Source organism: Narcine bancroftii, chromosome 12 (genome assembly GCF_036971445.1).
Source record: "Narcine bancroftii isolate sNarBan1 chromosome 12, sNarBan1.hap1, whole genome shotgun sequence".
NCBI classification, from domain to species: Eukaryota; Metazoa; Chordata; class Chondrichthyes; order Torpediniformes; family Narcinidae; genus Narcine; species Narcine bancroftii.
Window position 1 is genome coordinate 102,170,317 of NC_091480.1, and position 16,911 is coordinate 102,187,227.

Genomic DNA, 16,911 nt, shown 5'->3' on the forward strand with positions numbered 1-16,911 from the left:
CCTGCCTCTGATTCCCTGCATCAGATTCCCTGCCTCTGATTCCCCGCCTCTGATTCCCAGCTTCTGATTCCCCGCCTCAGATTCCCCGGCTCTGATTCCCTGCATCAGATTCCCTGCCTCAGATTGCCTGCATCAGATTCCCTGCCTCTGATTCCCTGCCTCTGATTCCCTGCCTCTGATTCCGCGCCTCTGATTCCACGCCTCTCTTTCCGTGTCTCTGATTCCGCGCCTCTGATTCCCTGCCTCTGATACCCTGCCTCTCTTTGCCTGCCTATATTTCCGTGCCTCTTTCTCTCAATCTCGTTTACCACATCTCATTTCCCCCCTCTGATAACCCGCCTCTGATTCCACGCCTCTGATTCCCCACCTCAGATTCCCCGGCTCTGATTCCCTGCCTCAGATTGCCCGCCTCTGATTCCTCGCCTCTGATTCCCCGCCTCTGATTCCCCGCCTCTGATTCCCCTCCTCTGATTCCCTGCCTCTGATTCCCTGCCTCTTATTCCCTGCCTCTGATTCCCTGCCTCTGATTCCCTGCCTCTGATTCCCTGCCTCTGATTCCGCGCCTCTGATTCCACGCCTCTCTTTCCGTGTCTCTGATTCCCCGCCTCTGATTCCCTGCCTCTGATACCCTGCCTCTCATTCCCTGCCTCTATTTCCGTGCATCTTTCTCTGCATCTCGTTTCCCACATCTCATTTCCCCCCTCTGATAACCCGCCTCAGATTCCCCGCCTCAGATTCCCCGCCTCAGATTCCCTGCCTCAGATTCCCTGCCTCAGATTCCCTTCATCTTATTCCCTTCATCTCATTCCCTGCCTCTGATTCCCCGCCTCTGATTCCCCGCCTCTGATTCCACACCAATGTTTCACCGCCTCTGTTTGTCTGCCTCTTATTTCCCGGCTCAGATTCGCCGGCTCTGATTCCGCGCCTCTGATTCCACGCTTCTCTTTCCGTGTCTCTGATAGCCCGCCTCTGATTCCCCGGCTCTGATTCCCTGCATCAGATTCCCTGCCTCAGATTCCCTGCCTCTGATTCCCCGCCTCTGATTCCCCGCCTCTGATTCCCCACCTCTGATTCCCTGCCTCAGATTCCCTTCATCTGATCCCCTTCATTTGATTCCCTGCGTCTGATTCCCCGCCTCAGATTCCCCGCCTCTGATTCCCCGCCTCTGATTCCCCGCATCTGATTCCCCTCCTCTGATTCCCCGCCTGTGATTTCCGCCTCAGATTCCCTGCCTCTGATTCCCTGCCTCTGATTCCCTGCATCTGATTCCCTGCCTCTGAATCCCCGCCTCCGATTCCGCACCCACGTTTCTCCGCCTCTGTTGCTCTGCCTCTTATTTGCTGGCTCAGATTCGCAGGCTCTGATTCCACACCTCTGATTCCACGCCTCTCTTTCCGTGTCTCTGATTCCCCGACTCTAATTCCCTGCCTCTGATACCCTGCCTCTCTTTCGCTGCCTCTATTTCCGTGCCTCTTTCTCTGCATCTCGTTTCCCACATCTCATTTCCCCCTCTGATAACCCGCCTCAGATTCCCCGCATCAGATTCCCCGCCTCAGATTCCCTGCCTCAGTTTCCCTGCCTCAGATTCCCTTCATCTTATTCCCGTCATCTGATTCCCTGCCTCTGATTCCCCACCTCTGATTCCCCGCCTCTAATTCCCTGCCTCTGATTCCCTGCTTCTGATTCCCCACCTCAGATTCCTTGCCTTAGTTTCCCTGCCTCAGATTCCCTGCCTCTGATTCCCCGCCTCTGATTCCCCGCCTCTGATTTGCCGCCTCTGATTCCCCGCCTCTGATTCCCCGCCTCTGATTCGCCGCCTCTGATTCCCCGCCTCTGATTCCCCACCTCTGATTCCCCACCTCTGATGACCCGCCTCTGATTCCCCGCCTTTGATTCCCCGCCTCTTATTCCCCACCTCTGATTCCCCGCCTCTGATTCCCCGCCTCTGAATCCCCGCCTCTGATTCCCCGCCTCAGATTCCCCGGCTCTGATTCCCTGCCTGAGATTCCCTGCCTCAGATACTCCGCCTCAGATTCCCCGCCTCAGATTCCCCGCCTCAGATACCCCGCCTCAGAATCCCCGCCTCAGATTCCCCGCCTCAGATTCCCCATCTCAGATTCCCCGCCTCAGATTCCCCGCCTCAGATTCCCCGCCTCAGATTCCCCGCCTCAGATTCCCCGCCTCAGATTCCCCGCCTCAGATTCCCCGCCTCAGATTCCCACCCTCAGATTCCCTGCCTCAGATTCCCTGCCTCAGATTCCCTGCCTCTGATTGCCTGCCTCTGATTCCCTGCCTCTGATTCCCTGCCTCTGATTCCCTGCCTCTGATTCCCTGCCTCTGATTCCCTGCCTCTTATTCCCCGCCTCTGATTCCCCGCCTCTGATTCCCCGGCTCTGATTCCCTGCCTCAGATTCCCCGGCTCTGATTCCCTGCATCAGATTCCCTGCCTCAGATTCCCTGCCTCTGATTCCCCGCCTCTGATTCCCTGCCTCTGATTCCCCGCCTCTGATTCCCTGCCTCAGATTCCCTGCCTCAGATTCCCTGCCTCAGATTACCTGCCTCTGATTCCCCGCCTTTGATTCCCCGCCTCTTATTCCCCGCCTCTGATTCCCTGCCTCTCTTTCCGTGTCTCTGATTCCCCGCCTCAGATTCCCTGCCTCAGATACCCTGCCTCTCTTTGCCTGCCTCTATTTCCGTGCCTCTTTCTCTGCATCTAGTTTCCCACATCTGATTTGCCCCCTCTGATTACCCGCCTCTGATTCCATGCCTCTGATTCCCCGCCTCTGATTCCCCGCCTCTTATTCCCCGCCTCTTATTCCCTGCCTCAGATTCCCTGCCTCAGATTCCTTTCCGCAGATTCCCTGCCTCTGTTTCCCGCCTCTGATTCCCCACGTCTGATTCCCCACCTCAGATTCCCCTGCTCTGATTCCCTGCCTGAGATTCCATGCCTCAGATTCCCCGCCTCAGATTCCCCGCCTCAGATTCCCTGCTTCTGATTACCCGCCTCCATTTCCGCGCAACTTTCCCGGACTCCGTTTCCCCACATCTCTTTCCCCGCCTCAGATTCCACGCCTCTGATTCCCCGCCTCTGATTCCCCACCTTTCATTCCCCGCCTCTCTTTCCCTGCCTCTATTTCCGCGCCTCTTCCTCTGCCTCTCTTTCCCCACATCTCTTTTCCTCCCTCTGATTCCCCACCTCTGATTCCCCTCCTCTGATTCCCTGCCTCTGATTTCCTGCCTCTGATTCCCCGCCTCTGATTCCCCGCCTCTGATTCCCCTCCTCTGATTCCCTGCCTCTGATTCCCTGCCTCTGATTCCCTGCCTCTGATTCCCCGCCTCTGATTCCCTGCCTCTGATTCCCTGCCTCTGATTCCCTGCCTCTGATTCCGAGCCTCTGATTCACCGCCTCTGTTTCTCTGCCTCTTATTTCCCGGCTCAGATTCGCCGGCTCTGATTCCGCGCCTCTGATTCCACGCTTCTCTTTCCGTGTCTCTGATAGCCCGCCTCTGATTCCCCGCCTCTGATTCCCCGCCTCAGATTCCCCGGCTCTGATTCCCTGCATCAGATTCCCTGCCTCAGATTGCCTGCCTCTGATTCCCTGCATCAGATTCCCTGCCTCTGATTCCCCGCCTCTGATTCCCAGCTTCTGATTCCCCGCCTCTGATTCCCCGCCTCTCAGATACCCTGCCAATGATTCCCTGCCTCTGATTCCCTGCCTCTGATTCCCTGCCTCTGATTCCGCGCCTCTGATTCCACTCCTCTCTTTCCGTGTCTCTGATTCCGCGCCTCTGATTCCCTGCCTCTGATACCCTGCCTCTCTTTGCCTGCCTATATTTCCGTGCCTCTTTCTCTCAATCTCGTTTACCACATCTCATTTCCCCCCTCTGATAACCCGCCTCTGATTCCCCGCCTCTGATTCCCCACCTCAGATTCCCCGGCTCTGATTCCCTGCCTCAGATTGCCCGCCTCTGATTCCTCGCCTCTGATTCCCCGCCTCTGATTCCCCGCCTCTGATTCCCCTCCTCTGATTCCCTGCCTCTGATTCCCTGCCTCTTATTCCCTGCCTCTGATTCCCTGCCTCTGATTCCCTGCCTCTGATTCCCTGCCTCTGATTCCGCGCCTCTGATTCCACGCCTCTCTTTCCGTGTCTCTGATTCCCCGCCTCTGATTCCCTGCCTCTGATACCCTGCCTCTCATTCCCTGCCTCTATTTCCGTGCATCTTTCTCTGCATCTCGTTTCCCACATCTCATTTCCCCCCTCTGATAACCCGCCTCAGATTCCCCGCCTCAGATTCCCCGCCTCAGATTCCCTGCCTCAGATTCCCTGCCTCAGATTCCCTTCATCTTATTCCCTTCATCTCATTCCCTGCCTCTGATTCCCCGCCTCTGATTCCCCGCCTCTGATTCCACACCAATGTTTCACCGCCTCTGTTTGTCTGCCTCTTATTTCCCGGCTCAGATTCGCCGGCTCTGATTCCGCGCCTCTGATTCCACGCTTCTCTTTCCGTGTCTCTGATAGCCCGCCTCTGATTCCCCGGCTCTGATTCCCTGCATCAGATTCCCTGCCTCAGATTCCCTGCCTCTGATTCCCCGCCTCTGATTCCCCGCCTCTGATTCCCCACCTCTGATTCCCTGCCTCAGATTCCCTTCATCTGATCCCCTTCATTTGATTCCCTGCGTCTGATTCCCCGCCTCAGATTCCCCGCCTCTGATTCCCCGCCTCTGATTCCCCGCATCTGATTCCCCTCCTCTGATTCCCCGCCTGTGATTTCCGCCTCAGATTCCCTGCCTCTGATTCCCTGCCTCTGATTCCCTGCATCTGATTCCCTGCCTCTGAATCCCCGCCTCCGATTCCGCACCCACGTTTCTCCGCCTCTGTTGCTCTGCCTCTTATTTGCTGGCTCAGATTCGCAGGCTCTGATTCCACACCTCTGATTCCACGCCTCTCTTTCCGTGTCTCTGATTCCCCGACTCTAATTCCCTGCCTCTGATACCCTGCCTCTCTTTCGCTGCCTCTATTTCCGTGCCTCTTTCTCTGCATCTCGTTTCCCACATCTCATTTCCCCCTCTGATAACCCGCCTCAGATTCCCCGCATCAGATTCCCCGCCTCAGATTCCCTGCCTCAGTTTCCCTGCCTCAGATTCCCTTCATCTTATTCCCGTCATCTGATTCCCTGCCTCTGATTCCCCACCTCTGATTCCCCGCCTCTAATTCCCTGCCTCTGATTCCCCGCTTCTGATTCCCCACCTCAGATTCCTTGCCTTAGTTTCCCTGCCTCAGATTCCCTGCCTCTGATTCCCCGCCTCTGATTCCCCGCCTCTGATTCGCCGCCTCTGATTCCCCGCCTCTGATTCCCCGCCTCTGATTCGCCGCCTCTGATTCCCCGCCTCTGATTCCCCACCTCTGATTCCCCACCTCTGATGACCCGCCTCTGATTCCCCGCCTCTGATTCCCCGCCTCAGATTCCCCGGCTCTGATTCCCTGCCTCAGATTCCCTGCCTCTGATTCCCCGCCTCTTATTCCCCGCCTCTTATTCCCTGCCTCAGATTCCCCGGCTCTGATTCCCTGCCTCAGATTCCCTGCCTAAAATTCCCTGCCTCTGATTCCCCGCATCTGATTCCCCGCCTCTGATTCCCTGCCTCTGATTCGTCGCATCTGATTCCCTGCCTCTGATTCCCCGCCTCTGATTCCACTCCTCTGATTCCCCGCCTCTGATTCCCCGCCTCAGATTCCCTGCCTCTGATTACCCGCCTCCGTTTCCGCGCAACTATCCCGGCCTCCGTTTCCCCACATCTCTTTCCCCGCCTCAGATTCCACGCCTCTGATTCCCCGCCTCTGATTCCCCACCTTTCATAGCCCGCCTCTCTTTCCCTGCCTCTATTTCCGCGCCTCTTCCTCTGCCTCTCTTTCCCCACATCTCTTTTCCTCCCTCTGATTCCACGCCTCTGATTCCCCTCCTCTGATTCCCTGCCTCTGATTCCCTTCCTCTGATTCCCCGCCTCTGATTCCCCGCCTCTGATTCCCCTCCTCTGATTCCCTGCCTCTGATTCCCTGCCTCTGATTCCCTGCCTCTGATTCCCCGCCTCTGATTCCCTGCCTCTGATTCCCTGCCTCTGATTCCCTGCCTCTGATTCCACGCCTCTGATTCCACGCCTCTCTTTCCGTGTCTCTGATTCCCCGCCTCTGATTCCCTGCCTCTGATTCCCTGCCTCTGATTCCCTGCCTCTGATTCCCTGCCTCTGATTCCCTGCCACTGATACCCCGCCTCCGATTCCACACCAATGTTTCACCCCCTCTGTTTCTCTGCCTCTTATTTCACGGCTCAGATTCGCCGGCTCTGATTCCGCGCCTCTGATTCCATGCTTCTCTTTCCGTGTCTCTGATAGCCCGCCTCTGATTCCCCGCCTCTGATTCCCCGCCTCAGATTCCCCGGCTCTGATTCCCTGCATCAGTTTCCCTGCCTCAGATTCCCTGCCTCTGATTCCCTGCATCAGATTCCCTGCCTCTGATTCCCCGCCTCTGATTCCCCACCTCTGATTCCCTGCATCTGATTCCCCGCCTCAGATTCCCCGCCTCTGATACCCCGCCTCTGATTCCCCACCTCTGATTCCCTGCATCTGATTCCCCGCCTCTGATTCCCCGCCTCAGATTCCCCGGCTCTGATTCCCTGCATCAGATTCCCTGCCTCAGATTCCCTGCCTCTGATTCCCTGCATCAGATTCCCTGCCTCTGATTCCCCGCCTCTGATTCCCCGCTTCTGATTCCCCGCCTCTGATTCCCCGCCTCTCAGATTCCCTGCCAATGATTCCCTGCCTCTGATTCCCTGCCTCTGATTCCGCGCCTCTGATTCCACGCCTCTCTTTCCGTGTCTCTGATTCCGCGCCTCTGATTCCCTGCCTCTGATACCCTGCCTCTCTTTGCATGCCTCTATTTCCGTGCCTCTTTCTCTGCATCTCGTTTACCACATCTCATTTCCCACCTCTGATAACCCGCCTCTGATTCCCCGCCTCTGATTCCCCGCCTCAGATTCCCCGGCTCTGATTCCCTGCCTCAGATTCCCCACCTCTGATTCCCCGCCTCTGATTCCCCGCCTCTGATTCCCCACCTCTGATTCACCAACTCTGATTCCCCGCCTCTGATTCCCCGCCTCTGATTCCCCGCCTCAGATTCCCCGGCTCTGATTCCCTGCCTCAGATTCCCTGCCTCTGATTCCCCACCTCTTATTCCCCGCCTCTTATTCCCTGCCTCAGATTCCCCGGCTCTGATTCCCTGCCTCAGATTCCCTGCCTCAAATTCCCTGCCTCTGATTCCCCGCATCTGATTCCCCGCCTCTGATTCCCTGCCTCTGATTCCTCGCATCTGATTCCCCGCCTCTGATTCCCCGCCTCTGATTCCACGCCTCTGATTCCCCGCCTCTGATTCCCCGCATCAGATTCCCCATCTCTTATTCCCTGCCTCAGATTCCCTGCCTCAGATTCCCTGCCTCCCATTCCCCGCCTCGGATTCCCCGCCTCTGATTCCCCACCTCTGATTACACGCCTCCCTTTCCGCGCAACTTTCCCGGCCTCCGTTTCCCCACATCTCTTTCCCCGCCTCAGATTCCACGCCTCTGATTCCCCGCCTCTGATTCCCCACCTTTCATTCCCCGCCTCTCTTTCCCTGCCTCTATTTCCGCGCTTCTTTCTCTGCCTCTCTTTCCCCACATCTCTTTTCCTCCCTCTGATTCCCCGCCACTGATTCCACTCCTCTGATTCCCTGCCTCTGATTCCCTGCCTCTGATTCCCCACCTCTGATTCTCCGCCTCTGATTCCCCTCCTCTGATTCCCTGCCTCTCATTCCCTGCCTCTGATTCCCTGCCTCTGATTCCCCGCCTCTGATTCCCTGCCTCTGATTCCCTGCCTCTGATTCCCTGCCTCTGATTCCGCGCCTCTGATTCCACGCCTCTCTTTCCGTGTCTCTGATTCCCCGCCTCTGATTCGGTGCCTCTGATACCCTGTCTCTCATTCCCTGCCTCTATTTCCGTGCATCTTTCTCTCCATCTTGTTTCACACATCTCATTTCCCCCCTCTGATAAACCGCCTCTGATTCCATGCCTGTGATTCCCTGCCTCAGATTCCCCGCCTCAGATTCCCCGACTCAGATTCCCCCTCTCAGAATCCCCGCCTCAGATTCCCTGCCTCAGATTCCCTGCCTCAGATTCCCTGCCTCAGATTCCCCGCATCTGATTCCCCGCCTCTGCTTCCCCACCTCTGATACCCGCCTCAGATTCCCTGCCTCTGATTCCCTGCCTCTGATTCCCTGCATCTGATTCCCTGCCTCTGAATCCCCGCCTCCGATTCTGCACCAACGTTTCTCCGCCTCTGTTGCTCTGCCTCTTATTTGCTGGCTCAGATTCGCAGGCTCTGATTCCGCACCTCTGATTCCACGCCTCTCTTTCCGTGTCTCTGCCCTGCCTCAGATTCCCTGCCTCAGATTCCCTGCCTCAGATTCCCCGCATCTGATTCCCCGCCTCTGATTCCCCACCTCTGATTCCCTGCCTCCGATTCCCCGCCTCTGATTCCCCGCCTCTGATTCCCCGCCTCTGATTCCCGCCTCTGAATCCCAGCCTCTGAATCCCCACCTCTGATACCCCGCCTCTGTTTCCCCGCCTCGGATTCCCCGCCTCTGATTCCCCGCCTCTGATTTCCCACCTTTCATTCCCCGCCTCTCTTTCCCTGCCTCTATTTCCACGCCTCTTTCTCTGCCTCTCTTTCCCCACATCTCTTTTCCTCCCTCTGATTCCCCGCCTCTGATTCCCCTCCTCTGATTCCCTGCCTCTGATTCCCTGCCTCTGATTCCCCGCCTCTGATTCCCCGCCTCTGATTCCCCTCCTCTGATTCCCTGCCTCTGATTCCCTGCCTCTGATTCCCTGCCTCTGATTCCCCGCCTCCGATTCCCTGCCTCTGATTCCCTGCCTCTGATTCCCTGCCTCTGATTCCGGGCCTCTGATTCCACGCCTCTCTTTCCGTGTCTCTGATTCCCCGCCTCTGATTCCCTGCCTCTGATACCCTGCCTCTCATTCCCTGCCTCTATTTCCGTGCATCCTTCTCTGCATCTTGTTTCCCACATCTCATTTCCCCCCTCTGATAACCCGCCTCTGATTCCATGCCTGTGATTCCCTGCCTCAGATTCCCCGCTTCAGATTCCCCGACTCAGATTCCCCGCCTCAGATTCCCCGCCTCAGATTCCCTGCCTCAGATTCCCTGCCTCAGATTCCCTGCCTCAGATTCCCTGCCTCATATTCCCTTCATCTGATTCCCTTCATTTGATTCCCTGCGTCTGATTCCCCGCCTCTGATTCCCCGCCTCTGATTCCCCGCCTCTGATTCCCCACCTCTGATTCCCTGCCTCAGATTCCCTGGCTCAGATTCCCTGCTTCAGATTCCCTGCCTCAGATTCCCTGCCACTGATTCCCCGCATCTGATTCCCCGCCTCTGATTCCCCGCTTCTGATTCCCGCCTCTGATTACCTGCCTCTGATTCCCCGCCTCTGAATCCCCGCCTCTGATTCCTCGCATCTGATTCCCTGCCTCAGATTCCCCGCTCTGATTCCCTGCCTCAGATTCCCTGCCTCAGATTCCCTGCCTCCGATTCCCCGCCTCTGATTCCCAGCCTCTAAATCCACACCTCTGAATCCCCGCCTCTGATTCCCCGCCTCTGTTTCCCCGCCTCTGATTCCCCGCCTCTGATTCCCCGCCTCTGATTCCCCGCCTCTGATTCCCCACCTCTGATTGCCTGCCACTGATTGCCCGCCTCTGATTCCCCGCCTCTGATTCCCCGCCTCTAATTCCCCACCTCTGTCTCTATGCCTCTCTTTCGCCTCCGCTTTTTCCCCTACACTCTTTCCGCGCCTATCTTTCCCTCCCTCAATTTCAACAACTCTGTTTGATCTGTTCTGTCTACCTCATTTTCAACACACAAGTTCCAACCACTATGTTTCACCCATCACTTTCCCCGCCTCTATTTCTCCGCCTATGTTTACCCGCCTCTGTTTACCCACCTGTTTCACCGCCTCTGATTCCCCGCCTCTGATTCCTCACCTCTGTCTCGACGCCTCTCTTTCGCCTCCACTCTTTCCCCTCCACTCTTTCCGTGCCTGTCTTTCCCTCCCTCAATTTAAACAACACTGTTTGATCTGTTTTGTGTACCTCATTTTAAACACACAAGTTCCAACCACTATGTTGTGCCCGCCTCTTTCCCCGCCTCTATTTATCCACCTATGTTTACCTGCCTCTGTTTACCCGCCTGTTTCCCCACCTCTGATTGCCCACCTTTCATTCCCCGCCTTTCTTTCCCTGCCTCTATTTCCGCGCCTCTTTCACTGCCTCTCTTTCCCCACATCTCTTTTCCTCCCGCTGATTCCCCGCCTCTGATTCCCCGCCTCTGATTCCCTGCCTCTGATTCCCCGCCTCTGATTCCCTGCCTCAGATTCCCCGCCTCAGATTCCCTGCCTCAGATTCCCTGCCTCTGATTCCCCGCCTCTGATTCCCCGCCTCTTATTCCCCGCCTCTGATTCCCCGCCTCTGATTCCCCGCCTCTGATTCCCTGCCTCAGATTCCCCGGCTCTGATACCCTTCATCAGCTTCCCTGCCTCAGATTCCCTGCCTCTGATTCCCCGCCTCTGATTCCCTGCCTCTGATTTACCGCCTCTGATTCCCTGCCTCAGATTCCCTGCCTCAGATTCCCTGCCTCAGATTCCCTGCCTCTGATTCCCCGCCTCTGATTCCCCGCCGCTGATTCCCTGCCTCAGATTCCCTGCCTCTGATTCCCCGCCTCTTATTCCCCACCTCTTATTCCCCGCCTCAGATTCCCCGGCTCTGATTCCCTGCCTGAGATTCCCTGCCTCAGATACTCCGCCTCAGATTCCCCGCCTCAGATTCCCCGCCTCAGATACCCCGCCTCAGAATCCCCGCCTCAGATTCCCCGCCTCAGATTCCCCATCTCAGATTCCCCGCCTCAGATTCCCCGCCTCAGATTCCCCGCCTCAGATTCCCCGCCTCAGATTCCCCGCCTCAGATTCCCCGCCTCAGATTCCCCGCCTCAGATTCCCCGCCTCAGATTCCCTGCCTCAGATTCCCTGCCTCAGATTCCCTGCCTCTGATTGCCTGCCTCTGATTCCCTGCCTCTGATTCCCTGCCTCTGATTCCCTGCCTCTGATTCCCTGCCTCTGATTCCCTGCCTCTTATTCCCCGCCTCTGATTCCCCGCCTCTGATTCCCCGGCTCTGATTCCCTGCCTCAGATTCCCCGGCTCTGATTCCCTGCATCAGATTCCCTGCCTCAGATTCCCTGCCTCTGATTCCCCGCCTCTGATTCCCTGCCTCTGATTCCCCGCCTCTGATTCCCTGCCTCAGATTCCCTGCCTCAGATTCCCTGCCTCAGATTCCCTGCCTCTGATTCCCCGCCTTTGATTCCCCGCCTCTTATTCCCCGCCTCTGATTCCCCGCCTCTCTTTCCGTGTCTCTGATTCCCCGCCTCAGATTCCCTGCCTCAGATACCCTGCCTCTCTTTGCCTGCCTCTATTTCCGTGCCTCTTTCTCTGCATCTAGTTTCCCACATCTGATTTGCCCCCTCTGATTACCCGCCTCTGATTCCATGCCTCTGATTCCCCGCCTCTGATTCCCCGCCTCTTATTCCCCGCCTCTTATTCCCTGCCTCAGATTCCCTGCCTCAGATTCCTTTCCGCAGATTCCCTGCCTCTGTTTCCCCGCCTCTGATTCCCCACGTCTGATTCCCCACCTCAGATTCCCCTGCTCTGATTCCCTGCCTGAGATTCCATGCCTCAGATTCCCCGCCTCAGATTCCCCGCCTCAGATTCCCTGCTTCTGATTACCCGCCTCCCTTTCCGCGCAACTTTCCCGGACTCCGTTTCCCCACATCTCTTTCCCCGCCTCAGATTCCACGCCTCTGATTCCCCGCCTCTGATTCCCCACCTTTCATTCCCCGCCTCTCTTTCCCTGCCTCTATTTCCGCGCCTCTTCCTCTGCCTCTCTTTCCCCACATCTCTTTTCCTCCCTCTGATTCCCCACCTCTGATTCCCCTCCTCTGATTCCCTGCCTCTGATTTCCTGCCTCTGATTCCCCGCCTCTGATTCCCCGCCTCTGATTCCCCTCCTCTGATTCCCTGCCTCTGATTCCCTGCCTCTGATTCCCTGCCTCTGATTCCCCGCCTCTGATTCCCTGCCTCTGATTCCCTGCCTCTGATTCCCTGCCTCTGATTCCGAGCCTCTGATTCACCGCCTCTGTTTCTCTGCCTCTTATTTCCCGGCTCAGATTCGCCGGCTCTGATTCCGCGCCTCTGATTCCACGCTTCTCTTTCCGTGTCTCTGATAGCCCGCCTCTGATTCCCCGCCTCTGATTCCCCGCCTCAGATTCCCCGGCTCTGATTCCCTGCATCAGATTCCCTGCCTCAGATTGCCTGCCTCTGATTCCCTGCATCAGATTCCCTGCCTCTGATTCCCCGCCTCTGATTCCCAGCTTCTGATTCCCCGCCTCTGATTCCCCGCCTCTCAGATACCCTGCCAATGATTCCCTGCCTCTGATTCCCTGCCTCTGATTCCCTGCCTCTGATTCCGCGCCTCTGATTCCACGCCTCTCTTTCCGTGTCTCTGATTCCGCGCCTCTGATTCCCTGCCTCTGACACCCTGCCTCTCTTTGCCTGCCTATATTTCCGTGCCTCTTTCTCTCAATCTCGTTTACCACATCTCATTTCCCCCCTCTGATAACCCGCCTCTGATTCCCCGCCTCTGATTCCCCACCTCAGATTCCCCGGCTCTGATTCCCCACCTCTGATTCACCACCTCAGATTCACCACCTCTGATTCCCCGCCTCTGATTCCCTGCCTCTGATTCCCTGCCTCTGATTCCCCGCCTCTGATTCCCTGCCTCTGATTCCCTGCCTCTGATTCCCTGCCTCTGATTCCCTGCATCTGATTCCCTGCCTCTGAATCCCCGCCTCCGATTCCGCACCCACGTTTCTCCGCCTCTGTTGCTCTGCCTCTTATTTGCTGGCTCAGATTCGCAGGCTCTGATTCCACACCTCTGATTCCACGCCTCTCTTTCCGTGTCTCTGATTCCCCGACTCTAATTCCCTGCCTCTGATACCCTGCCTCTCTTTCGCTGCCTCTATTTCCGTGCCTCTTTCTCTGCATCTCGTTTCCCACATCTCATTTCCCCCTCTGATAACCCGCCTCAGATTCCCCGCATCAGATTCCCCGCCTCAGATTCCCTGCCTCAGTTTCCCTGCCTCAGATTCCCTTCATCTTATTCCCGTCATCTGATTCCCTGCCTCTGATTCCCCACCTCTGATTCCCCGCCTCTAATTCCCTGCCTCTGATTCCCCGCTTCTGATTCCCCACCTCAGATTCCTTGCCTTAGTTTCCCTGCCTCAGATTCCCTGCCTCTGATTCCCCGCCTCTGATTCCCCGCCTCTGATTCGCCGCCTCTGATTCCCCGCCTCTGATTCCCCGCCTCTGATTCGCCGCCTCTGATTCCCCGCCTCTGATTCCCCACCTCTGATTCCCCACCTCTGATGACCCGCCTCTGATTCCCCGCCTCTGATTCCCCGCCTCAGATTCCCCGGCTCTGATTCCCTGCCTCAGATTCCCTGCCTCTGATTCCCCGCCTCTTATTCCCCGCCTCTTATTCCCTGCCTCAGATTCCCCGGCTCTGATTCCCTGCCTCAGATTCCCTGCCTAAAATTCCCTGCCTCTGATTCCCCGCATCTGATTCCCCGCCTCTGATTCCCTGCCTCTGATTCGTCGCATCTGATTCCCTGCCTCTGATTCCCCGCCTCTGATTCCACTCCTCTGATTCCCCGCCTCTGATTCCCCGCCTCAGATTCCCTGCCTCTGATTACCCGCCTCCGTTTCCGCGCAACTATCCCGGCCTCCGTTTCCCCACATCTCTTTCCCCGCCTCAGATTCCACGCCTCTGATTCCCCGCCTCTGATTCCCCACCTTTCATAGCCCGCCTCTCTTTCCCTGCCTCTATTTCCGCGCCTCTTCCTCTGCCTCTCTTTCCCCACATCTCTTTTCCTCCCTCTGATTCCACGCCTCTGATTCCCCTCCTCTGATTCCCTGCCTCTGATTCCCTTCCTCTGATTCCCCGCCTCTGATTCCCCGCCTCTGATTCCCCTCCTCTGATTCCCTGCCTCTGATTCCCTGCCTCTGATTCCCTGCCTCTGATTCCCCGCCTCTGATTCCCTGCCTCTGATTCCCTGCCTCTGATTCCCTGCCTCTGATTCCACGCCTCTGATTCCACGCCTCTCTTTCCGTGTCTCTGATTCCCCGCCTCTGATTCCCTGCCTCTGATTCCCTGCCTCTGATTCCCTGCCTCTGATTCCCTGCCTCTGATTCCCTGCCACTGATACCCCGCCTCCGATTCCACACCAATGTTTCACCCCCTCTGTTTCTCTGCCTCTTATTTCACGGCTCAGATTCGCCGGCTCTGATTCCGCGCCTCTGATTCCATGCTTCTCTTTCCGTGTCTCTGATAGCCCGCCTCTGATTCCCCGCCTCTGATTCCCCGCCTCAGATTCCCCGGCTCTGATTCCCTGCATCAGTTTCCCTGCCTCAGATTCCCTGCCTCTGATTCCCTGCATCAGATTCCCTGCCTCTGATTCCCCGCCTCTGATTCCCCACCTCTGATTCCCTGCATCTGATTCCCCGCCTCAGATTCCCCGCCTCTGATACCCCGCCTCTGATTCCCCACCTCTGATTCCCTGCATCTGATTCCCCGCCTCTGATTCCCCGCCTCAGATTCCCCGGCTCTGATTCCCTGCATCAGATTCCCTGCCTCAGATTCCCTGCCTCTGATTCCCTGCATCAGATTCCCTGCCTCTGATTCCCCGCCTCTGATTCCCCGCTTCTGATTCCCCGCCTCTGATTCCCCGCCTCTCAGATTCCCTGCCAATGATTCCCTGCCTCTGATTCCCTGCCTCTGATTCCGCGCCTCTGATTCCACGCCTCTCTTTCCGTGTCTCTGATTCCGCGCCTCTGATTCCCTGCCTCTGATACCCTGCCTCTCTTTGCATGCCTCTATTTCCGTGCCTCTTTCTCTGCATCTCGTTTACCACATCTCATTTCCCACCTCTGATAACCCGCCTCTGATTCCCCGCCTCTGATTCCCCGCCTCAGATTCCCCGGCTCTGATTCCCTGCCTCAGATTCCCCACCTCTGATTCCCCGCCTCTGATTCCCCGCCTCTGATTCCCCACCTCTGATTCACCAACTCTGATTCCCCGCCTCTGATTCCCCGCCTCTGATTCCCCGCCTCAGATTCCCCGGCTCTGATTCCCTGCCTCAGATTCCCTGCCTCTGATTCCCCACCTCTTATTCCCCGCCTCTTATTCCCTGCCTCAGATTCCCCGGCTCTGATTCCCTGCCTCAGATTCCCTGCCTCAAATTCCCTGCCTCTGATTCCCCGCATCTGATTCCCCGCCTCTGATTCCCTGCCTCTGATTCCTCGCATCTGATTCCCCGCCTCTGATTCCCCGCCTCTGATTCCACGCCTCTGATTCCCCGCCTCTGATTCCCCGCATCAGATTCCCCATCTCTTATTCCCTGCCTCAGATTCCCTGCCTCAGATTCCCTGCCTCCCATTCCCCGCCTCGGATTCCCCGCCTCTGATTCCCCACCTCTGATTACACGCCTCCCTTTCCGCGCAACTTTCCCGGCCTCCGTTTCCCCACATCTCTTTCCCCGCCTCAGATTCCACGCCTCTGATTCCCCGCCTCTGATTCCCCACCTTTCATTCCCCGCCTCTCTTTCCCTGCCTCTATTTCCGCGCTTCTTTCTCTGCCTCTCTTTCCCCACATCTCTTTTCCTCCCTCTGATTCCCCGCCACTGATTCCACTCCTCTGATTCCCTGCCTCTGATTCCCTGCCTCTGATTCCCCACCTCTGATTCTCCGCCTCTGATTCCCCTCCTCTGATTCCCTGCCTCTCATTCCCTGCCTCTGATTCCCTGCCTCTGATTCCCCGCCTCTGATTCCCTGCCTCTGATTCCCTGCCTCTGATTCCCTGCCTCTGATTCCGCGCCTCTGATTCCACGCCTCTCTTTCCGTGTCTCTGATTCCCCGCCTCTGATTCGGTGCCTCTGATACCCTGTCTCTCATTCCCTGCCTCTATTTCCGTGCATCTTTCTCTCCATCTTGTTTCACACATCTCATTTCCCCCCTCTGATAAACCGCCTCTGATTCCATGCCTGTGATTCCCTGCCTCAGATTCCCCGCCTCAGATTCCCCGACTCAGATTCCCCCTCTCAGAATCCCCGCCTCAGATTCCCTGCCTCAGATTCCCTGCCTCAGATTCCCTGCCTCAGATTCCCCGCATCTGATTCCCCGCCTCTGCTTCCCCACCTCTGATACCCGCCTCAGATTCCCTGCCTCTGATTCCCTGCCTCTGATTCCCTGCATCTGATTCCCTGCCTCTGAATCCCCGCCTCCGATTCTGCACCAACGTTTCTCCGCCTCTGTTGCTCTGCCTCTTATTTGCTGGCTCAGATTCGCAGGCTCTGATTCCGCACCTCTGATTCCACGCCTCTCTTTCCGTGTCTCTGCCCTGCCTCAGATTCCCTGCCTCAGATTCCCTGCCTCAGATTCCCCGCATCTGATTCCCCGCCTCTGATTCCCCACCTCTGATTCCCTGCCTCCGATTCCCCGCCTCTGATTCCCCGCCTCTGATTCCCCGCCTCTGATTCCCGCCTCTGAATCCCAGCCTCTGAATCCCCACCTCTGATACCCCGCCTCTGTTTCCCCGCCTCGGATTCCCCGCCTCTGATTCCCCGCCTCTGATTTCCCACCTTTCATTCCCCGCCTCTCTTTCCCTGCCTCTATTTCCACGCCTCTTTCTCTGCCTCTCTTTCCCCACATCTCTTT